Below are 21,891 nucleotides of genomic sequence, written 5' to 3'. Positions count from 1 at the left end.
AAAGGCTGATCTGTAGTGGGCACATCTTCTTCCCTGACGTGATAATTTTCTCCAGCTGAACATGAGACTCTCAGATCACCTCGTGTCTATCAACAAAGCAGCAGCAGCTGAAGATGACTAACTTCTTCACGTGTCACAGGGTGATCAGACGTTGCAACAAAAGACATGCAGGTGGTAGAGAGAAGAGAAAAAGCTTACAGCACCTGGTATTCCCAAGCTGTCTCCCATCCAAGTACTAACCAGGTACAACCCTGCTTGGCGTCCGAGATCAGACGAGGTCGGGCTTATTCAGGGTGGTGTGGCCGTAAGCAGCAATGTATCTGACAAATGTGCATTATATAGGCACTGGAATCATACGGTTCCTCTATGCAACCAGATAATTGCCGAGAAAGGCTGATGTGTAGCGGGTGTATCATCTTCTCTGATGTGATCATTCTCTTCAGCTGAAACTGAGACTCTCAGATCACTTCGTGTCTGCCAACAAAGCAGCAGCTGCTGAAGATGACCAACTTCCTCATGTGTCACAGGGTGATCAGACGTTGCAACAAAAGACATGCAGGTTGTAGAGAGAAGAGAAAACGCTTACAGCACCTGGTATTCCCAAGCAGTCTCCCATTAAAGTACTAACCAGGCCCAACCCTCCTTGGCTTCCGAGATCAGACGAGGTCGGGCTTATTCAGGGTGGTGTGGCCGTAAGGAACAATTTCTGTGACAAATGTGCATTATATAGGTACTGGAATCATACACTTCCTCTATGTAACCAGATAATTGCAGAGAAAGGCTGACTTGTTATGGAAACATCTTCTTCCCTGATGTGATTATTCTCTGCAGCTGAAACTGAGACTCTCAGATCACTTCGTGTCTGCCAACAAAGCAGCAGCAGCTGAAGATGACCAACTTCCTCATGTGTCACAGGGTGATCAGACGTTGCAACAAAAGACATGCAGGTTGTAGAGAGAAGAGAAAACTCTTACAGAACCTGGTATTCCCAAGCAGTCTCCCATTAAAGTACTAACCAGGCCCAACCCTCCTTGGCTTCCGAGATCAGACGAGGTCGGGCTTATTCAGGGTGGTGTGGCCGTAAGGAACAATTTCTGTGACAAATGTGCATTATATAGGTACTGGAATCATACAATTCCTCTATGTAACCAGATAATTGCAGAGAAAGGCTGACTTGTTATGGGCACATCTTCTTCCCTGATGTGATTATTCTCTGCAGCTGAAACTGAGACTCTCAGATCACTTCGTGTCTGCCAACAAAGCAGCAGCAGCTGAAGATGACCAACTTCGTCATGTGTCACAGGGTGATCAGACGTTGCAACAAAAGACATGCAGGTGGTCGAGAGAAGACAAAAAGCTTACAGCTCCTGGTATTCCCAAGCGGTCTCCCATTTAAGTACTAACCAGGCCCAACCCTCCTTGGCTTCCGAGATCAGACGAGGTCGGGCATGTTCAGGGTGGTGTGGCCGTAAGCAACAATGTCTCTGACAAATGTGCATTATATAGGTACAGGAATCATACGGTTCCTCTATGCAACCAGATAATTGCCGAGAAAGGCTGATGTGTAGCGGGCAAATCATCTTCTCTGATGTGATCATTCTCTGCAACTTAAACTGAGACTCTCAGATCACTTCGTGTCAGCCAACAAAGCAGCAGCAGCTGAAGATGACCAACTTCCTCATGTGTCACAGGGTGATCAGACGTTGCAACAAAAGACATGCAGGTGGTAGAGAGAAGAGAAAAAGCTTACAGCACCTGGTATTCCCAAGCAGTCTCCCATCCAAGTACTAAGGAGGCTCAACCCTGCTTGGCTTACGAGATCAGGCATGTTCAGGGTGGTGTGGCCGTAAGCAACAATGTGTCTGACAAATGTGCATTATATAAGTACAGGAATCATACGGTTCCTCTATGTAACCAGATAATTGCTGAGAAAGGCTGATCTGTAGTGGGCACATCTTCTTCCCTGACGTGATAATTTTCTCCAGCTGAACATGAGACTCTCAGATCACTTCGTGTCTGCCAACAAAGCAGCAGAAGCTGAAGATGACCAACTTCCTCATGTGTCACAGGGTGATCAGACGTTGCAACAAAAGACATGCAGGTGGTAGAGAGAAGAGAAAAAGCTTAAGGTACCTGGTATTCCCAAGCGGTCTCCCATTCAAGTACTAACCAGGCCCAACCGTGCTTGGCTTCCGAGATCAGACGAGGTCGGGCTTATTCAGGGTGGTGTGGCCGTAAGCAAAAATATCGGTGACAATTGTGCATTATATAGGTACTGGAATCATACACTTCCTCTGTGTAACCAGATAATTGCCGAAAAAGGCTGACTTGTAGTGGGTTCATCTTCCTCCTTGATGTGATTATTCTCTTCAGCTGAAACTGAGACTCTCAGATCACTTCGTGTCTGCCAACAAAGCAGCAGAAAATGAAGATGACCAACTTCCTCATGTGTCACAGGGTGATCAGACGTTGCAACAAAAGACATGCAGGTGGTAGAGAGAAGAGAAAAAGCTTAAGGCACCTGGTATTCACAAGCAGTCTCCCATTCAAGTACTAACCAGGCCCAACCCTGCTTGGCTTCCGAGATCAGACAAGGTTGGGCTTATTCAGGGTGGTGTGGCCATAAGCAACAATATTGGTGACAAATGTGCATTATATAGGTACTGGAATCATACACTTCCTCTGTATAACCAGATAATTGCCGAAAAAGGCTGACTTGTAGTGGGTTGATCTTCCTCCTTGATGTGATTATTCTCTGCAGCTGAAACTGAGACTCTCAGATCACCTCGTGTCTATCAACAAAGCAGCAGCAGCTGAAGATGACTAACTTCTTCACGTGTCACAGGGTGATCAGACGTTGCAACAAAAGACATGCAGGTGGTAGAGAGAAGAGAAAAAGCTTACAGCACCTGGTATTCCCAAGCTGTCTCCCATCCAAGTACTAACCAGGTACAACCCTGCTTGGCGTCCGAGATCAGATGAGGTCGGGCTTATTCAGGGTGGTGTGGCCGTAAGCAACAATGTCTCTGACAAATGTGCATTATATAGGTACTGGAATCATACGGTTCCTCTATGCAACCAGATAATTGCCGAGAAAGGCTGATGTGTAGCGGGCAAATCATCTTCTCTGATGTGATCATTCTCTGCAACTTAAACTGAGACTCTCAGATCACTTCGTGTCAGCCAACAAAGCAGCAGCAGCTGAAGATGACCAACTTCCTCATGTGTCACAGGGTGATCAGACGTTGCAACAAAAGACATGCAGGTGGTAGAGAGAAGAGAAAAAGCTTACAGCACCTGGTATTCCCAAGCAGTCTCCCATCCAAGTACTAAGGAGGCTCAACCCTGCTTGGCTTACGAGATCAGGCATGTTCAGGGTGGTGTGGCCGTAAGCAACAATGTGTCTGACAAATGTGCATTATATAAGTACAGGAATCATACGGTTCCTCTATGTAACCAGATAATTGCTGAGAAAGGCTGATCTGTAGTGGGCACATCTTCTTCCCTGACGTGATAATTTTCTCCAGCTGAACATGAGACTCTCAGATCACTTCGTGTCTGCCAACAAAGCAGCAGAAGCTGAAGATGACCATCTTCCTCATGTGTCACAGGGTGATCAGACGTTGCAACAAAAGACATGCAGGTGGTAGAGAGAAGAGAAAAAGCTTAAGGTACCTGGTATTCCCAAGCGGTCTCCCATTCAAGTACTAACCAGGCCCAACCGTGCTTGGCTTCCGAGATCAGACGAGGTCGGGCTTATTCAGGGTGGTGTGGCCGTAAGCAAAAATATCGGTGACAATTGTGCATTATATAGGTACTGGAATCATACACTTCCTCTGTGTAACCAGATAATTGCCGAAAAAGGCTGACTTGTAGTGGGTTCATCTTCCTCCTTGATGTGATTATTCTCTTCAGCTGAAACTGAGACTCTCAGATCACTTCGTGTCTGCCAACAAAGCAGCAGAAAATGAAGATGACCAACTTCCTCATGTGTCACAGGGTGATCAGACGTTGCAACAAAAGACATGCAGGTGGTAGAGAGAAGAGAAAAAGCTTAAGGCACCTGGTATTCCCAAGCAGTCTCCCATTCAAGTACTAACCAGGCCCAACCCTGCTTGGCTTCCGAGATCAGACGAGGTTGGGCTTATTCAGGGTGGTGTGGCCATAAGCAAAAATTTTGGTGACAAATGTGCATTATATAGGTACTGGAATCATACACTTCCTCTGTATAACCAGATAATTGCCGAAAAAGGCTGACTTGTAGTGGGTTCATCTTCCTCCTTGATGTGATTATTCTCTGCAGCTGAAACTGAGACTCTCAGATCACCTCGTGTCTATCAACAAAGCAGCAGCAGCTGAAGATGACTAACTTCTTCACGTGTCACAGGGTGATCAGACGTTGCAACAAAAGACATGCAGGTGGTAGAGAGAAGAGAAAAAGCTTACAGCACCTGGTATTCCCAAGCTGTCTCCCATCCAAGTACTAACCAGGTACAACCCTGCTTGGCGTCCGAGATCAGACGAGGTCGGGCTTATTCAGGGTGGTGTGGCCGTAAGCAACAATGTCTCTGACAAATGTGCATTATATAGGTACTGGAATCATACGGTTCCTCTATGCAACCAGATAATTGCCGAGAAAGGCTGATGTGTAGCGGGCAAATCATCTTCTCTGATGTGATCATTCTCTGCAACTTAAACTGAGACTCTCAGATCACTTCGTGTCAGCCAACAAAGCAGCAGCAGCTGAAGATGACCAACTTCCTCATGTGTCACAGGGTGATCAGACGTTGCAACAAAAGACATGCAGGTGGTAGAGAGAAGAGAAAAAGCTTACAGCACCTGGTATTCCCAAGCAGTCTCCCATCCAAGTACTAAGGAGGCTCAACCCTGCTTGGCTTACGAGATCAGGCATGTTCAGGGTGGTGTGGCCGTAAGCAACAATGTGTCTGACAAATGTGCATTATATAAGTACAGGAATCATACGGTTCCTCTATGTAACCAGATAATTGCTGAGAAAGGCTGATCTGTAGTGGGCACATCTTCTTCCCTGACGTGATAATTTTCTCCAGCTGAACATGAGACTCTCAGATCACTTCGTGTCTGCCAACAAAGCAGCAGAAGCTGAAGATGACCAACTTCCTCATGTGTCACAGGGTGATCAGACGTTGCAACAAAAGACATGCAGGTGGTAGAGAGAAGAGAAAAAGCTTAAGGTACCTGGTATTCCCAAGCGGTCTCCCATTCAAGTACTAACCAGGCCCAACCGTGCTTGGCTTCCGAGATCAGACGAGGTCGGGCTTATTCAGGGTGGTGTGGCCGTAAGCAAAAATATCGGTGACAATTGTGCATTATATAGGTACTGGAATCATACACTTCCTCTGTGTAACCAGATAATTGCCGAAAAAGGCTGACTTGTAGTGGGTTCATCTTCCTCCTTGATGTGATTATTCTCTTCAGCTGAAACTGAGACTCTCAGATCACTTCGTGTCTGCCAACAAAGCAGCAGAAAATGAAGATGACCAACTTCCTCATGTGTCACAGGGTGATCAGACGTTGCAACAAAAGACATGCAGGTGGTAGAGAGAAGAGAAAAAGCCTAAGGCACCTGGTATTCCCAAGCAGTCTCCCATTCAAGTACTAACCAGGCCCAACCCTGCTTGGCTTCCGAGATCAGACGAGGTTGGGCTTATTCAGGGTGGTGTGGCCATAAACAACGATATTGGTGACAAATGTGCATTATATAGGTACTGGAATCATACACTTCCTCTGTATAACCAGATAATTGCCGAAAAAGGCTGACTTGTAGTGGGTTCATCTTCCTCCTTGATGTGATTATTCTCTGCAGCTGAAACTGAGACTCTCAGATCACCTCGTGTCTATCAACAAAGCAGCAGCAGCTGAAGATGACTAACTTCTTCACGTGTCACAGGGTGATCAGACGTTGCAACAAAAGACATGCAGGTGGTAGAGAGAAGAGAAAAAGCTTACAGCACCTGGTATTCCCAAGCTGTCTCCCATGCAAGTACTAACCAGGTACAACCCTGCTTGGCGTCCGAGATCAGACGAGGTCGGGCTTATTCAGGGTGGTGTGGCCGTAAGCAACAATGTCTCTGACAAATGTGCATTATATAGGTACTGGAATCATACGGTTCCTCTATGCAACCAGATAATTGCCGAGAAAGGCTGATGTGTAGCGGGCAAATCATCTTCTCTGATGTGATCATTATCTGCAACTGAAACTGAGACTCTCAGATCACTTTGTGTCAGCCAACAAGGCAGCAGCAGCTGAAGATGACCAACTTCCTCATGTGTCACAGGGTGATCAGGAGTTGCAACAAAAGACATGCAGGTGGTAGAGAGAAGAGAAGAAGCTTACAGCACCTGGTATTCCCAAGCAATCTCCCATCCAAGTACTAAGGAGGCTCAACCCTGCTTGGCTTCCGAGATCAGACGAGGTCGGGCATGTTCAGGGTGGTGTGGCCGTAAGCAACAATGTGTCTGACAAATGTGCATTATATAAGTACAGGAATCATACGGTTCCTCTATGTAACCAGATAATTGCTGAGAAAGGCTGATCTGTAGTGGGCACATCTTCTTCCCTGAAGTGATTATTCTCTTTAGCTGAAACTGAGACTCTCAGATCACTTCGTGTCTTCCAACAAAGCAGCAGCAGCTGAAGATGGCCAACTTCCTCATGTGTCACAGGGTGATCAGACGTTGCAACAAAAGACATGCAGGTTGTAGAGAGAAGAGAAAACGCTTACAGCACCTGGTATTCCCAAGCAGTCTCCCATTAAAGTACTAACCAGGCCCAACCCTCCTTGGCTTCCGAGATCAGACGAGGTCGGGCTTATTCAGGGTGGTGTGGCCATAAGGAACAATTTCTGTGACAAATGTGCATTATATAGGTACTGGAATCATACACTTCCTCTATGTAACCAGATAATTGCAGAGAAAGGCTGACGTGTTATGGGCACATCTTCTTCCCTGATGTGATTATTCTCTGCAGCTGAAACTGAGACTCTCAGATCACTTCGTTTCTGCCAACAAAGCAGCAGCAGCTGAAGATGACCAACTTCCTCATGTGTCACAGGGTGATCAGACGTTGCAACAAAAGACATGCAGGTGGTCGAGAGAAGACAAAAAGCTTGCAGCTCCTGGTATTCCCAAGTGGTCTCCCATTTAAGTACTAACCAGGCCCAAACCTCCTTGGCTACAGAGATCAGACGAGGTCGGGCATGTTCAGGGTGGTGTGGCCGTAAGCAACAATGTCTGTGACAAATGTGCATTATATAGGTACTGGAATCATACGGTTCCTCTATGTAACCAGATAATTGCAGAGAAAAGCTGACTTGTAGTGGGCACATCTTCTTCCCTGACGTGATTATTCTCTGCAGCTAAAACTGAGACTCTCAGATCACTTCGTGTCTGCCAACAAAGCAGCAGCAGCTGAAGATGGCCAACTTCCTCATGTGTCACAGGGTGCTCAGACGTTGCAACAAAAGACATGAAGGTGGTAGAGAGAAGAGAAAAAGCTTAAAGCACCTGGTATTCCCATGCAGTCTACCATCCAAGTACTAACCAGGCCCAAACCTGCTTGGCTTCCGAGATCAGACGAGGTCGGGTATATTCAGGGTGGTGTGGCCGTAAGCAACAATAACTGTGACAAATGTGCATTATATAGGTACTGGAATCATACAGTTCCTCTATGTAACCAGATTATTGCCGAGAAAAGCTGATAAGTAGTGGGCACATCTTCTTCCCTGACGTGATTATTCTCTCGAGCTGAAACTGAGACTCTCAGATCACTTCGTGTCTGCCAACAAAGCAGCAGCAGCTGAAGATGACCACCTTCCTCATGTGTCACAGGGTGATCAGACGTTGCAACAAAAGACATGCAGGTGGTAGAGAGAGGAGAAAAAGCTTACAGCACCTGGTATTCCCAAGAGGACTCCCATCCAAGTACTAACAAGGCCCAATCCTGCTTGGCTTCCAAGATCAGACGAGGTCGGGCTTATTCAGGGTGGTGTGGCCGTAAGCGACATTAACTGTGACAAATGTGCATTATATAGGTACTGGAATCATACACTTCTTCTATGTAACCAGATAATTGCAGAGAAAGGCTGACTTGTAGTGGGCACATCTTCTTCCCTGATGTGATTATTCTCTGCAGCTGAAACTGAGACTCTCAGATCACTTTGTGTCTGCCAACAAAGAAGCAGCAGCTGCTGAAGATGACCAACTTCCTCATGTGTCACAGGATGATCAGACGTTGCAACAAAAGACATGCAGGTGGTAGAGAGGAGAGAAGAAGCGTACAGCACCTGGTATTCCCAAGCAGTCTCCCATCCAAGTACTAAGCAGGATCAACCCTGTTTGGCTTCCGAGATCAGACGAGGTCGGGCATGTTCAGGGTGGTGTGGCCGCAAGCGACAATGTCTCTGACAAATGTGCATTATATAGGTACTGGAATCATACGGTTCCTCTATGCAACCAGATAATTGCCAAGAAAGGCTGATGTGTAGCGGGCATATCATCTTCTCTGATGTGATCATTCTCTTCAGCTGAAACTGAGACTCTCAGATCACTTCGTGTCTGCCAACAAAGCAGCAGAAGCTGAAGATGACCAACTTCCTCATGTGTCTCAGGGTGATCAGACGTTGCAACAAAAGACATGTAGGTGGTAGAGAGAAGAGAAAAAGCTTACAGCACCTGGTATTCACAAGCTGTCTCCCATCCAAGTAGTAACCAGTTACAACCCTGCTTGGCGTCCGAGATCAGACGAGGTGGGGCTTATTCAGGGTGGTGTGGCCGTAAGCAACAATGTCTCTGACAAATGTGCATTATATAGGTACTGGAATCATACGGTTCCTCTATGCAACCAGATAATTGCCGAGAAAGGCTGACTTGTAGTGGGCACATCTTGTTCCCTGACGTGATAATTCTCTCCAGCTGAAAATGAGACTCTCAGATCACTTTGTGTCTGCCAACAAAGCAGCAGAAGCTGAAGATGACCAACTTCCTCATGTGTCTCAGGGTGATCAGACGTTGCAACAAAAGACATGTAGGTGGTAGAGAGAAGAGAAAAAGCTTAAGGCACCTGGTATTCCCAAGCGGTCTCGCATTCAAGTACTAACCAGGCCCAACCCTGCTTGGCTTCAGAGATCAGACGAGGTCGGGCTTATTCAGGGTGGTGTGGCCGTAAGCAACAATATCGGTGACAAATGTGCATTATATAGGTACTGGAATCATACACTTCCTCTGTGTAACCAGATAATTGCCGAAAAAGGCTGACTTGTAGTGGGTTCATCTTCCTCCTTGATGTGATTATTCTCTCCAGCTGAAACTGAGACTCTCAGATCACCTCGTGTCTATCAACAAAGCAGCAGCAGCTGAAGATGACCAACTTCTTCACGTGTCACAGGGTGATCAGACGTTGCAACAAAAGACATGCAGGTGGTAGAGAGAAGAGAAAAAGCTTACAGCACCTGGTATTCCCAAGCTGTCTCCCATCCAAGTAGTAACCAGGTACAACCCTGCTTGGCGTCCGAGATCAGACGAAGTGGGGCTTATTCAGGGTGGTGTGGCCGTAAGCAACAATGTCTCTGACAAATGTGCATTATATAGGTACTGGAATCATACGGTTCCTCTATGCAACCAGATAATTGCCGAGAAAGGCTGACTTGTAGTGGGCACATCTTCTTCCCTGACGTGATAATTCTCTCCAGCTGAAAATGAGACTCTCAGATCACTTCGTGTCTTCCAACAAAGCAGCAGCAGCTGAAGATGACCAACTTCCTCATGTGTCACAAGGTGATCAGACGTTGCAACAAAAGACATGCAGGTGGTAGAGAGAAGAGAAAAAGCTTAAAGCACCTGGTATTCCCAAGCAGTCTCCCATCCAAGTACTAACCAGGCCCAAACCTGCTTGGCTTCCAAGATCAGACGAGGTCGGGCTTATTCAGGGTGGTGTGGCCGTAAGCAACAATATCTGTGACAAATGTGCATTATATAAGTACTGGAATCATACACTTCCTCTATGTAACCAGATAATTGCCGAGAAAGGCTGACTTGTAGTGGGCACATCTTCTTCCCCGATGTGATTATTTTCTGCAGCTGAAACTGAGACTCTCAGATCACTTCGTGTCTGCCAACAAAGAAGCAGCAGCTGCTGAAGATGACCAACTTCCTCATGTGTCACAGGATGATCAGACGTTGCAACAAAAGACATGCAGGTGGTAGAGAGAAGAGAAGAAGCTTACAGCACCTGGTATTCCCAAGAGGTCTCCCATCGAAGTACTAACCAGGCCCAAACCTGCTCTGCTTCCGAGATCAGACGAGGTCGGGCTTATTCAGGGTGGTGTGGCCGTAAGCAACAATATCTCTGACAAATGTCCATTATATAGGTACTGGAATCATACGGTTCCTCTATGCAACCAGTTAATTGCAGAGAAAGGCTGATGTGTAGCGGGCACATCTTCTTCCCCCATGTGATTATTTTCTGCAGCTGAAACTGAGACTCTCAGATCACTTCGTGTCTGCCAACAAAGAAGCAGCAGCTGCTGAAGATGACCAACTTCCTCATGTGTCACAGGATGATCAGACGTTGCAACAAAAGACATGCAGGTGGTCGAGAGAAGACAAAAAGCTTGCAGCTCCTGGTATTCCCAAGTGGTCTCCCATTTAAGTACTAACCAGGCCCAACCCTGCTTGGGTTCCGAGATCACACGAGGTTGGGCATATTCAGGGTGGTGTGGCCGTAAGTAACAATGTCTGTGACAAATGTGCATTATATAGGTACTGGAATCATACGGTTCCTCTATGCAACCAGATAATTGCCAAGAAAGGCTAACTTGTAGTGGGCACATCTTCTTCCCTGATGTGATTATTCTCTACAGCTGAAACTGAGACTCTCAGATCACTTCGTGTCTGCCAAAAAAGCAGCAGCAGCTGAAGATGACGAACTTCTTCACGTGTCACAGGGTGATCAGACGTTGCAACAAAAGACATGCAGGTGGTAGAGAGAAGAGAAAAAGCTTACATCACCTGGTATTCCCAAGCGGTCTCTCATCAAAGTACTAACCACGCCCAAACCTCCTTGGCTTCTGAGATCAGACGAGGTCAGACATATTCAGGGTGGTTTGGCCGTAAGCAACAATCTCTGTGACAAATGTGCATTATATAGGCAATGGAATCATATGGTTCCTCTATGTAACCAGATAATTGCCGAGAAAGGCTGATATGTAGTGGGCACATCTTGTTCCCTGACGTGATAATTTTCTCCAGCTGAAAATGAGACTCTCAGATCACTTCGTGTCTGCCAATAAAGCAGCAGCAGCTGAAGATGACCAACTTCCTCATGTGTCACAGGGTGATCAGACGTTGCAACAAAAGACATGCAGGTTGTAGAGAGAAAAGAAAAAACCTACAGCACCTGGTATTCCCAAGCAGTCTCCCATCCAAATACTAACAAGGCCCAACCCTGCTTGGCTTCCGAGATCAGACTTATTCAGGGTGGTGTGGCCGTAAGCAACAATAACTGTGACAAATGTGCATTATATAGGTACGATAGGTGCGACGTTTTAACTGCGGCGTTAAGTTTACGTTAAGTGTCTGTCTGTCTGTCTGTCTGTTCGCAGATGATTGCTCGTCTGTTACTGTGTGATTATTGTTACAATGTTAATAAAGTTTGATAATTTTACTTGAACCAAGAACAGCCTTCACATTTTTATTTAATTTCCCTTTGCAAAACAGGACGACAGTGAGTGTGAGTGACATCCATTTAATGCAATTGTCAAAAGTGAAGCCAGAATTACTTGGAGAATTATTTTACATTTATTAACAAAACCCAACACTCTTTGTCTCAACCAAAGATTTTTTAAAAATACTTTCTTTGCTCAATTTGGAATTTGTTTCATTCACTTGTGTTGCACAAATAGTGATACAGATAGATAGCTAGTCTCTCAAATAATTGAGTGTACCAAAAAAAGAGGGGAAAAATGATGGGAGACTTATTTACATTTACAGTTATACACATTTTGTGTGCTGCCCCCTACAGTAGGCTTTAGTAAAGTCCAAAGCACTGTGGTATGTTGGGGTGTTGCCACAATACAGGTTCGAATCCCACAAGAAACATGAAAATTAAACAGATGATAAACCTTGCAATAAGTGCAGAGGTGTGTGTAAACAATGTTGAGAAGATAAGAGAATAGAGAAAAGTGGATATAGTGTACGTTTTTTCTCCTTTTCTCCCCCCCCCCTTCCTCTTTTTTTCCTTTTCCCCCCTTTCAGGCAGTCCCTTTTGCCCCTTTTTTGGCCGAAAGGTCAGCACTCTGGACTTTGAATCCAGTGATCCGAGTTCAAATCTCGGTGGAACCTACAGGTGTGCTGTCATGTTTGTGTTCTGGAAAGAAAATGAGTGGATGAGGTTAGTCAGTTGTCAAGTCACACCAGAGTGTGTGATTGACCAATTCCAAAGAGAGGGCTTAAATTGTTTAATGTTGAAAAAGTGAAACATTCAGCTGAGAGGGTCTGTGCTATTTGCCTTCTCACCTCCGGGTGTCTCTAATTGAATCTATTTGATTTCTTCTTCCATATTAATTTGCAATGCATATATTTTTCCATGCTCTCCGTTTGGAATTTGGACACAGAAGCCAAAGGAGAAGGAAACAGGAAAAACAATCCCATGGTAACAATCAGCGACAAGGAGAACTACTCAAAAGCCTACATAATTAACCCGGTGCCCAACCATGGGCCAACCAATCATCCAATCAAGGAGCGGCAATTTCTGCCGGCCGGGATCTGAGCGCCAACTCCATGCGGTGCGCACAAGTTGGTACTGATTTAGGAAAAAGAGGATTGTACAATTTTACTCCTTGGTATGGATACTCTTTCAAAAAAGTCCAAAAAATAAAATATGTGGTTGACAAAACTGTGTGACTCAGTCCTTCAACACAAAAGGCAGACAAAGGAAAATCAGCTGTCCTCTCTATCTAATCATAGAAGGATGGCCTGACTACGATCAGGGACCTGAGCAGCAAAGAATAGATAGACATGATAAATAGTTATATATATATATATATATACATATATATATGTACATACTAGTCTCCAATACTACTATGATAAAAAGAGATCCAATGTACAGGTCTAAGTTGTACAGGAATGTGTTGTAGAAATTTGTTCTATATTTTTGTTGTAAATCCACAACAGGTTTCATCATCTGCTAATCCTGAAGGAGACACTAGTTGTAAAGGAATTTATTAATACATAAAAATGCTTATATTATAAGACTGAAACATTCTTGAACAGCAGATCACTGTAAAGACATACATATAATATTGTGATTATGTCAGTGGGTCAACAATTTTGTAAAGGCAACTTTACATAAAAAAATTTAAAATCTTGTAAAAATATAACAATGTAAACATAAAAACAGCAACCTCAAAACAAAACATAGCATGTTACCTGGATGGAAAACCATGCGTCTCTACAGCCTGAAGGAAGAAATCTTGGGCTGTTGATGCCTTGTTGTTATTGGTAGCATGTCGGTACATGATCTTTGTGAGCATTTGGAAAACATAAAAACCACAGAAACACATTAAACATTAACTACAATAATATAAGAATAATAAATGAATGAAATATTGTTCCATGTGTAATGTTAGACTTAAAGCTATACTTACCTTTCTGGCATGTAGCACGGCACTTATTAAAAATTTAAACTACTTGAACTGTCTCCTCATCTATGTGCTAACAACCAGAACCCACTGATGTGGACTCAGAAATAAAGTTTCCAATGTTTTCCAAACACAAATGAATACATTTCAGAAATGTACTGAGGCCAGATAGAAAAAGTGCACGTGCAGCCGCTTTAAACTGTCAAACAGGCAATGTAACGGCAGTTATATTTATGTTTCGCCACTAGATGCAGCTATGATTTTATGGCCATAGAGAATGTCCGTATAACACGTTTGTTTTAAGTGTTTTGATGTATATATTTAATATTTAGCAATGTTTAAAGGATATAGTTAATAACATTTGGTGTTAGGTAAAAGTTAAAAGTTAAAACTTGATAAGTTTAGTTTAAGGTGACGGTGATGTCACTTCCGGTTTAAAAAAGCGGTCCGGTAAACTGGTATCATTGATATGGATCCAATAAAGAAAGCAATCAACGAAGACCATAAGCGGTTTTAAGTTTACCGGTTTGTCCACTTGCAGGCCAAAGTGGTATGTAAGTTTGTGTTTGTAAATAATATATTTTCTTTTAGTTGAGGCATGTGTAATGTAATATTTGTACATCATTTGTGTTTTATCAGTTCTACGGTGTACTTGTGGTGAAAGCCGACGATGAAGACCACAGTAAAAATCAGTGAAAAGAACACAAGTCTCGTATCTGTGAACAAGCCAGCATATGTTTTTTTCCAAAGACCACGTCCAGCATTTGATTGAAATTGACCTCTCTGCCCCCTGTATTTCCACACTGCTGGTGTATCAGTGAGAACACTGAAACGCAGAATGCGACAGTGGGGCCTCTCAAAAAGGGAAGGCTACAGTAAAATGACAGATGATGAACTTGACAGCTTGGTCTCTGCCATCAAGCAAGACTCCCAGAATTTGGGTTGGTGCTTTTTACAGAAAGTTTTTATTTGAATTATATCATGCACTTGTCCATAGCATTATAAAAAGATTTGTGCCATAAAAGTAACATTTGAAATTGCCGGCCATATAGGCTCAACTAAGTCTAGCTGAGGGCCGGCTACTTTAATGACTGCTATTTTTATAGCCTAAAGGCTATCAATATTATTTTTTAAATTTTCTGTGCCTTAGTGGAGAGTCCTGGACATTATCATAGCAACGGTCATCATAGCATGTATACCTGAGAAAAAGTTAAATGCCTAAATTGTTTGTTTACATGATTATCAATCAATATATCTTAAATAAAAGTGGTTTTCACTTCTTTTCCTACAGGTCACAGAATGGTAAAAGGTCGTCTTAGGGCTTTAGGCCACAGAGTTCAGTGGACAGAGTGTGGGATTCGATGCACCGGGTTGATAGGGTAGGAATACTACAGAGAATGACAAGCCTCGGATGTGTTGTGAGAAGGACCTACAATGTCGCAGCTCCTCTGTCACTCGTACATATAGATACCAACCACAAGTTGATCAGGTAAGCTGACAGCAAAGGACATCACATGGACATTATATATTTATATATTGATTTAAAAAATGGTCTATGGCATACATTCTGCAGAGTTCTGGAATCTGGTGTAATGGACCATGATGTAGCTGCGTTAAACAATTGATACATTTTTATTGAACAGATATGGTGTGGTAATGTTTGGAATAGATGTCTCTTCAAGAAAGGTCAGTGTCCCCATGGAGATTATAGTGTGTGATATAATATTCAACTTAATTTATTTAAAGCTAAACTTTTCTTTTGTAAGCTTAAAATGCTCCTAATAAGCTTATGGCGCACTAAAATGGAAAAGCAAGCCACCAGGTGTTGAAATTACACGCGAACTACAACGCAGGCCGTTGTAGATCACAAGTTGTTTATATTCGGACACGGCAAGCACAAGAATAGCCTTGATGGACGTGGTAACTGGACCGCTGATAACTTGACAACATTCTCCGCTCCGACATCCGGGGGAGATGGAACGCACCATCACTTTCTCACCTCACACGTCAGGGAGGAAGGGAGCGTCACAGGTCAGGCAGGGGGAAGAGGGTGAGACTTTGGAGGGAGGGGGAGTTTTTCATGTTTAAATTTTTAATAAGTGCCGTGCTACATGCCAGAAAGGTAAGTATAGCTTTAAGTCTAACATTACACATGGAACAATATTTCATTCATTTATTATTCTTATATTATTGTAGTTAATGTTTAATGTGTTTCTGTGGTTTTTATGTTTTCCAAATGCTCACAAAGATCATGTACCGACATGCTACCAATAACAACAAGTCATCAACAGCCCAAGATTTCTTCCTTCAGGCTGTAGAGACGCATGGTTTTCCATCCAGGTAACATGCTATGTTTTGTTTTGAGGTTGCTGTTTTTATGTTTACATTGTTATATTTTTACAAGATTTTAAATTTTTTTATGTAAAGTTGCCTTTACAAAATTGTTGACCCACTGACATAATCACAATATTATATGTATGTCTTTACAGTGATCTGCTGTTCAAGGATGTTTCAGTCTTATAATATAAGCATTTTTATGTATTAATAAATTCCTTTACAACTAGTGTCTCCTTCAGGATTAGCAGATGATGAAACCTGTTGTGGATTTACAACAAAAATATAGAACAAATTTCTACAACACATTCCTGTACAACTTAGACCTGTACATTGGATCTCTTTTTATCATAGTAGTATTGGAGACTAGTATGTACATATATATATGTATATATATATATATATATAACTATTTATCATGTCTATCTATTCTTTGCTGCTCAGGTCCCTGATCGTAGTCAGGCCATCCTCCTATGATTAGATAGAGAGGACAGCTGATTTTCCTTTGCCTGCCTTTTGTGTTGAAGGACTGAGTCACACAGTTTTGTCAACCACATATTTTATTTTTTGGACTTTTTTGAAAGAGTATCCATACCAAGGAGTAAAATTGTACAATCCTCTTTTTCCTAAATCAGTACCAACTTGTGCGCACCGCATGGAGTTGGCGCTCAGATCCCGGCCGGCAGAAATTGCCGCTCCTTGATTGGATGATTGGTTGGCCCATGGTTGGGCACCGGGTTAATTATGTAGGCTTTTGAGTAGTTCTCCTTGTCGCTGATTGTTACCATGGGATTGTTTTTCCTGTTTCCTTCTCCTTTGGCTTCTGTGTCCAAATTCCAAACGGAGAGCATGGAAAAATATATGCATTGCAAATTAATATGGAAGAAGAAATCAAATAGATTCAATTAGTGACACCCGGAGGTGAGAAGGCAAATAGCACAGACCCTCTCAGCTGAATGTTTCACTTTTTCAACATTAAACAATTTAAGCCCTCTCTTTGGAATTGGTCAATCACACACTCTGGTGTGACTTGACAACTGACTAACCTCATCCACTCATTTTCTTTCCAGAACACAAACATGACAGCACACCTGTAGGTTCCACCGAGATTTGAACTCGGATCACTGGATTCAAAGTCCAGAGTGCTAACCTTTCGGCCAAAAAAGGGGCAAAAGGGACTGCCCGAAAGGGGGGAAAAGGAAAAAAAGAGGAAGGAGGGGGGGGGAGAGAGAAAAAGAAAAGGAGAAAAAACGTACACTATATCCACTTTTCTCTATTCTCTTATCTTCTCAACATTGTTTACACACACCTCTGCACTTATTGCAAGGTTTATCATCTGTTTAATTTTCATGTTTCTTGTGGGATTCGAACCTGTATTGTGGCAACACCCCAACATACCACAGTGCTTTGGACTTTACTAAAGCCTACTGTAGGGGGGAAGCACACAACATGTGTATAACTGTAAATGTAAATAAGTCTCCCATCATTTTTCCCCTCTTTTTTTGGTACACTCAATTATTTGAGAGACTAGCTATCTATCTGTATCACTATTTGTGCAACACAAGTGAATGAAACAAATTCCAAATTGAGCAAAGAAAGTATTTTTAAAAAATCTTTGGTTGAGACAAAGAGTGTTGGGTTTTGTTAATAAATGTAAAATAATTCTCCAAGTAATTCTGGCTTCACTTTTGACAATTGCATTAAATGGATGTCACTCACACTCACTGTCGTCCTGTTTTGCAAAGGGAAATTAAATAAAAATGTGAAGGCTGTTCTTGGTTCAAGTAAAATTATCAAACTTTATTAACATTGTAACAATAATCACACAGTAACAGACGAGCAATCATCTGCGAACAGACAGACAGACAGACAGACACTTAACGTAAACTTAACGCCGCAGTTAAAACGTCGCATGAAATGGAAGCTGTCCAAGCGCACTGCAGACCTCCATGGGTGGAAGAGTTTGACCACTGAAGACACACCTGTGAAAAACAAAGTCAGCCGCTGCCCAATTGCCAGTACCACTCCTCCCACAAGTGGAGTGGTAACAGTGTGTGTGTGTGTGGCACACAGTTTTTCAAACGTATATTTGATAAAGAATTTGATCATTTTTACCCACCTGACTGGCTGCAGCAGTCCCGGTCAACATAGATGACCTCAGGTTCAGCTTGGCCCGCATTCTTGTATCGAGTGACGATGCCATGGCACAACTCTTCCAACCCTGCACCTTCACCCGTTGTCAGAACAGAGTTCAGAACCTGGCCAAACTCGTTGCCGATGTTTATCATCCATGCAGCACTGTCCCCAATAGCGCCAGCCAGCTTCTTGGTGATCTGTAAAAGAAACACTACTTTCAAACTGTTTGTTGTAATTATACACGTGTGCATGTGTCAAACCGACATTCAAGCACTTGCACCTGTAATCATATTCCTGCACATTTTTCATTTTCCCTCTTTTTTCCCCTCCTCTTTTTTTTGGGGGGGGGGGGCAATAAATATAGCTTTCCCAGTGATAACTACTAATACAACCGATTCTCCGCAACAACCAAAAGATTCATCGCACACAAGGCCTTGAAATTGATTTTGGTCAAGAAAGAGGTTTCAGAATATGAAGATCAAATTCAGAGTCTGACAGTGACTTTTAGAAGAGGATGACATTAATCATCAGCTATCTCCTAAACGGGAATGAACCAGAGCTAGACAGCAGCAGGCCCCAGGACCAAGTAGTCAGCAGCCGAGCTGAGATTGAGATCTTACTTATGTTTTGTAAATGTTCAAAGTTCTAAAAAAGTTCAAATGAATAATACATGATAGTTATACCAAAAAACCTTGCTTCATTTGCACTTTTCTTGAATGTTTTCCATCCTTTTTATTTTTACTACTACTAGTACTTGGATGGTAGACTGCCTGGGAATACCAGGTGCTTTAAGCTTTTTCTCTTCTCTCTACCACCTTTTGTTGCAACGTCTGATCACCCTGTGACACATGAGGAAGGTGGTCATCTTCAGCTGCTGCTTTGTTGGCAGACACGAAGTGATCTGAGAGTCTCAGTTTCAGCTGCAGAGAATGATCACATCAGAGAAGATGATATGCCCGTTACACATCAGCCTTTCTCTGCAATTATCTAGTTGCATAGAGGAACCGTATGATTCCAGTACCTATATGATGCACATTTGTCAGTGACATTGTTGCTTACGGCCACACCACGTTGAACATGCCCGACCTCGTCTGATCTCGGAAGCCAAGCACGGTTGGGCCTGGTTAGTACTTGGATGGAAGACCTCTTGGGAATACCAGGTGCTGTAAGCTTTTTCTCTTCTTTCGACCACCTGCATGTCTTTTGTTGCAACGTCTGATCACCCTGTGACACATGAGGAAGTTGGTCATCTTCAGCAGCTGCTGCTGCTTTGTTGGCAGACACGAAGTGATCTGAGAGTCTCAGTTTCAGCTGCAGAGAATGATCACATGAGGGAAGAAGATTTGCCCACTACAAGTCAGCCTTTCTCGGCAATTATCTGGTTACATAGAGGAACCGTATGATTCCATTACCTATATAATGCACATTTGTCAAAGACATTGTCGCTTACGGCCACACCACCCTGAATATGCCCGACCTCGTCTGATCTGGGAAGCCAAGCAGTGTTGGGCCTGGTTAGTACTTTGTTGGTATACAGCTTGGGAATACCAGGTGCTGTAAGCTTTTTCTCTCCTCTCAACCACCTGCATGTCTTTTGTTGCAACGTCTGATCACCCTGTGACACATGAGGAAGTTGGTCATCTTCAGCTGCTGCTGCTTTGTTGGCAGACACGAAGTGATCTGAGAGTCTCATTTTCAGCTAGAGAGAATTATCACGTCAGGGAACAAGATGTGCCCACTACATATCAGCCTTTCTCGGCAATTATCTGGTTACATAGAGGAACCATATGATTCCATTGCCTATATAATGCACATTTGTCACAGAGACTGTTGCTTACGGCCAAACCACCCTGAATATGTCTGATCTCGGAAGCCAAGGAGGGTTGGGCCTGGTTAGTACTTGGATGGGAGACTGCTTGGGAATACCAGGTGCTGTAAGCTTCTTCTCTTCTCTCGACCACCTGCATGTCTTTTGTTGCAACGTCTGATCACCCTGTGACACATGAGGAAGTTGGTCATCTTCAGCTGCTGCTGCTTTGTTGGCTGACACAAAGTGATCTGAGAGACTCAGTTTCAGTTGCAGAGAATGATCACATCAGAGAAGATGATTTGCCCGCTACACATCAGCCTTTCTCGGCAATTATCTGGTTGCATAGAGGAACCGTATGATTCCAGTACCTATATAATGCACATTTGTCACAGTTATGGTTGCTTACGGCCACACCACCCTGAATATGCCCAACCTCATCTGATCTCAGAAGCCAAGCAGGTTTGGGCCTGGTTAGTACTTGGATGGTAGACATTCTGGGAATACCAGGTGCTGTAAGCTTTTTCTCTTCTCTCTACCACCTGCATGTCTTTTGTTGCAACGTCTGATCACCCTGTGACACATGAGGAAGTTGGTCATCTTCAGCTGCTGCTGCTTTGTTGGCTGACACAAAGTGATCTGAGAGTCTCAGTTTCAGTTGCAGAGAATGATCACATCAGAGAAGATGATTTGCCCGCTACACATCAGCCTTTCTCGGCAATTATCTGGTTGCATAGAGGAACCGTATGATTCCAGTACCTATATAATGCACATTTGTCACAGACATTGTTGCTTACGGCCACACCACCCTGAACATGCCCGACCTCGTCTGATCTCGGTAGCCAAGGAGGGTTGGGCCTGGTTAGTACTTTAATGGGAGACTGCTTGGGAATACCAGGTGCTGTAAGCGTTTTCTCTTCTCTCTACAACCTGCATGTCTTTTGTTGCAACGTCTGATCACCCTGTGACACACGAGGAAGTTGGCCATCTTCAGCTGCTGCTGCTTTGTTGGAAGACACGAAGTGATCTGAGAGTCTCAGTTTCAACTGAAGAGAATAATCACGTCAGGGAAGAAGATGTGCCGACTACACATCAGCCTTTCTCAGCAATTATCTGGTTACATAGAGGAACCGTATGATTCCTGTAGTTATATAATGCACATTTGTCAGACACATTGTTGCTTACGGCCACACCACCCTGAACATGCCCGACCTCGTCTGATCTCGGAAGCCAAGCAGGGTTGAGCCTCCTTAGTACTTGGATGGGAGACTGCTTGGGAATACCAGGTGCTGTAAGCGTTTTCTCTTCTCTCTACAACCTGCATGTCTTTTGTTGCAACGTCTGATCACCCTGTGACACATGAGGAAGTTGGTCATATTCAGCTGCTGCTGCTTTGTTGGCTGACACAAAGTGATCTGAGAGTCTCAGTTTCAGTTGCAGAGAATGATCACATCAGAGAAGATGATTTGCCCGCTACACATCAGCCTTTCTCGGCAATTATCTGGTTGCATAGAGGAACCGTATGATTCCAGTACCTATATAATGCACATTTGTCAGAGACATTGTTGCTTACGGCCACACCACCCTGAATAAGCCCGACCTCGCCTGATCTCGGACACCAAGAAGGTTGTACCTGGTTAGTACTTGGATGGGAGACAGCTTGGGAATACCAGGTGCTGTAAGCTTTTTCTCTTCTCTCTACCACCTGCATGTCTTTTGTTGCAACGTCTGATCACCCTGTGACACGTGAAGAAGTTGGTCATCTTCAGCTGCTGCTGCTTTGTTGATAGACACGAGGTGATCTGAGAGTCTCAGTTTCAGCTGAAGAGAATAATCACATCAAGGAGGAAGATGAACCCACTACAAGTCAGCCTTTTTCGGCAATTATCTGGTTACACAGAGGAACTGTATGATTCCAGTACCTATATAATGCAC

General features: G+C 43.7%; 30 pseudogenes; 6 read left to right on the top strand and 24 right to left on the bottom strand.

Annotated features, from left to right (window-relative positions):
• Positions 1–191: 191 nt before the first annotated feature.
• On the bottom strand, positions 192–310 carry LOC140290514 (5S ribosomal RNA; annotated as a pseudogene).
• A 269-nt stretch (positions 311–579) lies between these two features.
• LOC140288529 (5S ribosomal RNA) lies at positions 580–698 on the bottom strand (annotated as a pseudogene).
• Positions 699–967: 269 nt separating this feature from the next.
• On the bottom strand, positions 968–1,086 carry LOC140293221 (5S ribosomal RNA; annotated as a pseudogene).
• Positions 1,087–1,355: 269 nt separating this feature from the next.
• Positions 1,356–1,474, bottom strand: LOC140300662 (5S ribosomal RNA; annotated as a pseudogene).
• A 647-nt stretch (positions 1,475–2,121) lies between these two features.
• Positions 2,122–2,240, bottom strand: LOC140266361 (5S ribosomal RNA; annotated as a pseudogene).
• Positions 2,241–2,509: 269 nt separating this feature from the next.
• Positions 2,510–2,628, bottom strand: LOC140293108 (5S ribosomal RNA; annotated as a pseudogene).
• A 269-nt stretch (positions 2,629–2,897) lies between these two features.
• LOC140288639 (5S ribosomal RNA) lies at positions 2,898–3,016 on the bottom strand (annotated as a pseudogene).
• A 647-nt stretch (positions 3,017–3,663) lies between these two features.
• On the bottom strand, positions 3,664–3,782 carry LOC140266350 (5S ribosomal RNA; annotated as a pseudogene).
• A 269-nt stretch (positions 3,783–4,051) lies between these two features.
• LOC140274871 (5S ribosomal RNA) lies at positions 4,052–4,170 on the bottom strand (annotated as a pseudogene).
• Positions 4,171–4,439: 269 nt separating this feature from the next.
• LOC140290513 (5S ribosomal RNA) lies at positions 4,440–4,558 on the bottom strand (annotated as a pseudogene).
• Positions 4,559–5,205: 647 nt separating this feature from the next.
• Positions 5,206–5,324, bottom strand: LOC140266339 (5S ribosomal RNA; annotated as a pseudogene).
• Positions 5,325–5,593: 269 nt separating this feature from the next.
• On the bottom strand, positions 5,594–5,712 carry LOC140290075 (5S ribosomal RNA; annotated as a pseudogene).
• Positions 5,713–5,981: 269 nt separating this feature from the next.
• Positions 5,982–6,100, bottom strand: LOC140293084 (5S ribosomal RNA; annotated as a pseudogene).
• Positions 6,101–6,369: 269 nt separating this feature from the next.
• Positions 6,370–6,488, bottom strand: LOC140292457 (5S ribosomal RNA; annotated as a pseudogene).
• A 269-nt stretch (positions 6,489–6,757) lies between these two features.
• Positions 6,758–6,876, bottom strand: LOC140290934 (5S ribosomal RNA; annotated as a pseudogene).
• A 269-nt stretch (positions 6,877–7,145) lies between these two features.
• LOC140295795 (5S ribosomal RNA) lies at positions 7,146–7,264 on the bottom strand (annotated as a pseudogene).
• A 269-nt stretch (positions 7,265–7,533) lies between these two features.
• On the bottom strand, positions 7,534–7,652 carry LOC140314511 (5S ribosomal RNA; annotated as a pseudogene).
• A 269-nt stretch (positions 7,653–7,921) lies between these two features.
• On the bottom strand, positions 7,922–8,040 carry LOC140280897 (5S ribosomal RNA; annotated as a pseudogene).
• Positions 8,041–8,312: 272 nt separating this feature from the next.
• On the bottom strand, positions 8,313–8,431 carry LOC140293629 (5S ribosomal RNA; annotated as a pseudogene).
• Positions 8,432–9,088: 657 nt separating this feature from the next.
• On the bottom strand, positions 9,089–9,207 carry LOC140290895 (5S ribosomal RNA; annotated as a pseudogene).
• A 657-nt stretch (positions 9,208–9,864) lies between these two features.
• Positions 9,865–9,983, bottom strand: LOC140289172 (5S ribosomal RNA; annotated as a pseudogene).
• A 272-nt stretch (positions 9,984–10,255) lies between these two features.
• Positions 10,256–10,374, bottom strand: LOC140301817 (5S ribosomal RNA; annotated as a pseudogene).
• A 272-nt stretch (positions 10,375–10,646) lies between these two features.
• LOC140294195 (5S ribosomal RNA) lies at positions 10,647–10,765 on the bottom strand (annotated as a pseudogene).
• A 269-nt stretch (positions 10,766–11,034) lies between these two features.
• Positions 11,035–11,153, bottom strand: LOC140296773 (5S ribosomal RNA; annotated as a pseudogene).
• Positions 11,154–19,202: 8,049 nt separating this feature from the next.
• Positions 19,203–19,321, top strand: LOC140299607 (5S ribosomal RNA; annotated as a pseudogene).
• A 272-nt stretch (positions 19,322–19,593) lies between these two features.
• Positions 19,594–19,712, top strand: LOC140295527 (5S ribosomal RNA; annotated as a pseudogene).
• A 269-nt stretch (positions 19,713–19,981) lies between these two features.
• On the top strand, positions 19,982–20,090 carry LOC140295829 (5S ribosomal RNA; annotated as a pseudogene).
• Positions 20,091–20,359: 269 nt separating this feature from the next.
• On the top strand, positions 20,360–20,478 carry LOC140293121 (5S ribosomal RNA; annotated as a pseudogene).
• Positions 20,479–20,747: 269 nt separating this feature from the next.
• LOC140315261 (5S ribosomal RNA) lies at positions 20,748–20,866 on the top strand (annotated as a pseudogene).
• A 269-nt stretch (positions 20,867–21,135) lies between these two features.
• LOC140291146 (5S ribosomal RNA) lies at positions 21,136–21,254 on the top strand (annotated as a pseudogene).
• Positions 21,255–21,891: the final 637 nt, after the last annotated feature.

This window comes from Leuresthes tenuis, unplaced genomic scaffold, assembly GCF_036924035.1.
Source record: "Leuresthes tenuis unplaced genomic scaffold, fLeuTen1.0.hap1 SCAF_1, whole genome shotgun sequence".
NCBI lineage: Eukaryota > Metazoa > Chordata > Actinopteri > Atheriniformes > Atherinopsidae > Leuresthes > Leuresthes tenuis.
Note: the sequence above shows the minus strand (reverse complement) of the source record. Positions and strands in the feature narration are given on the sequence as shown.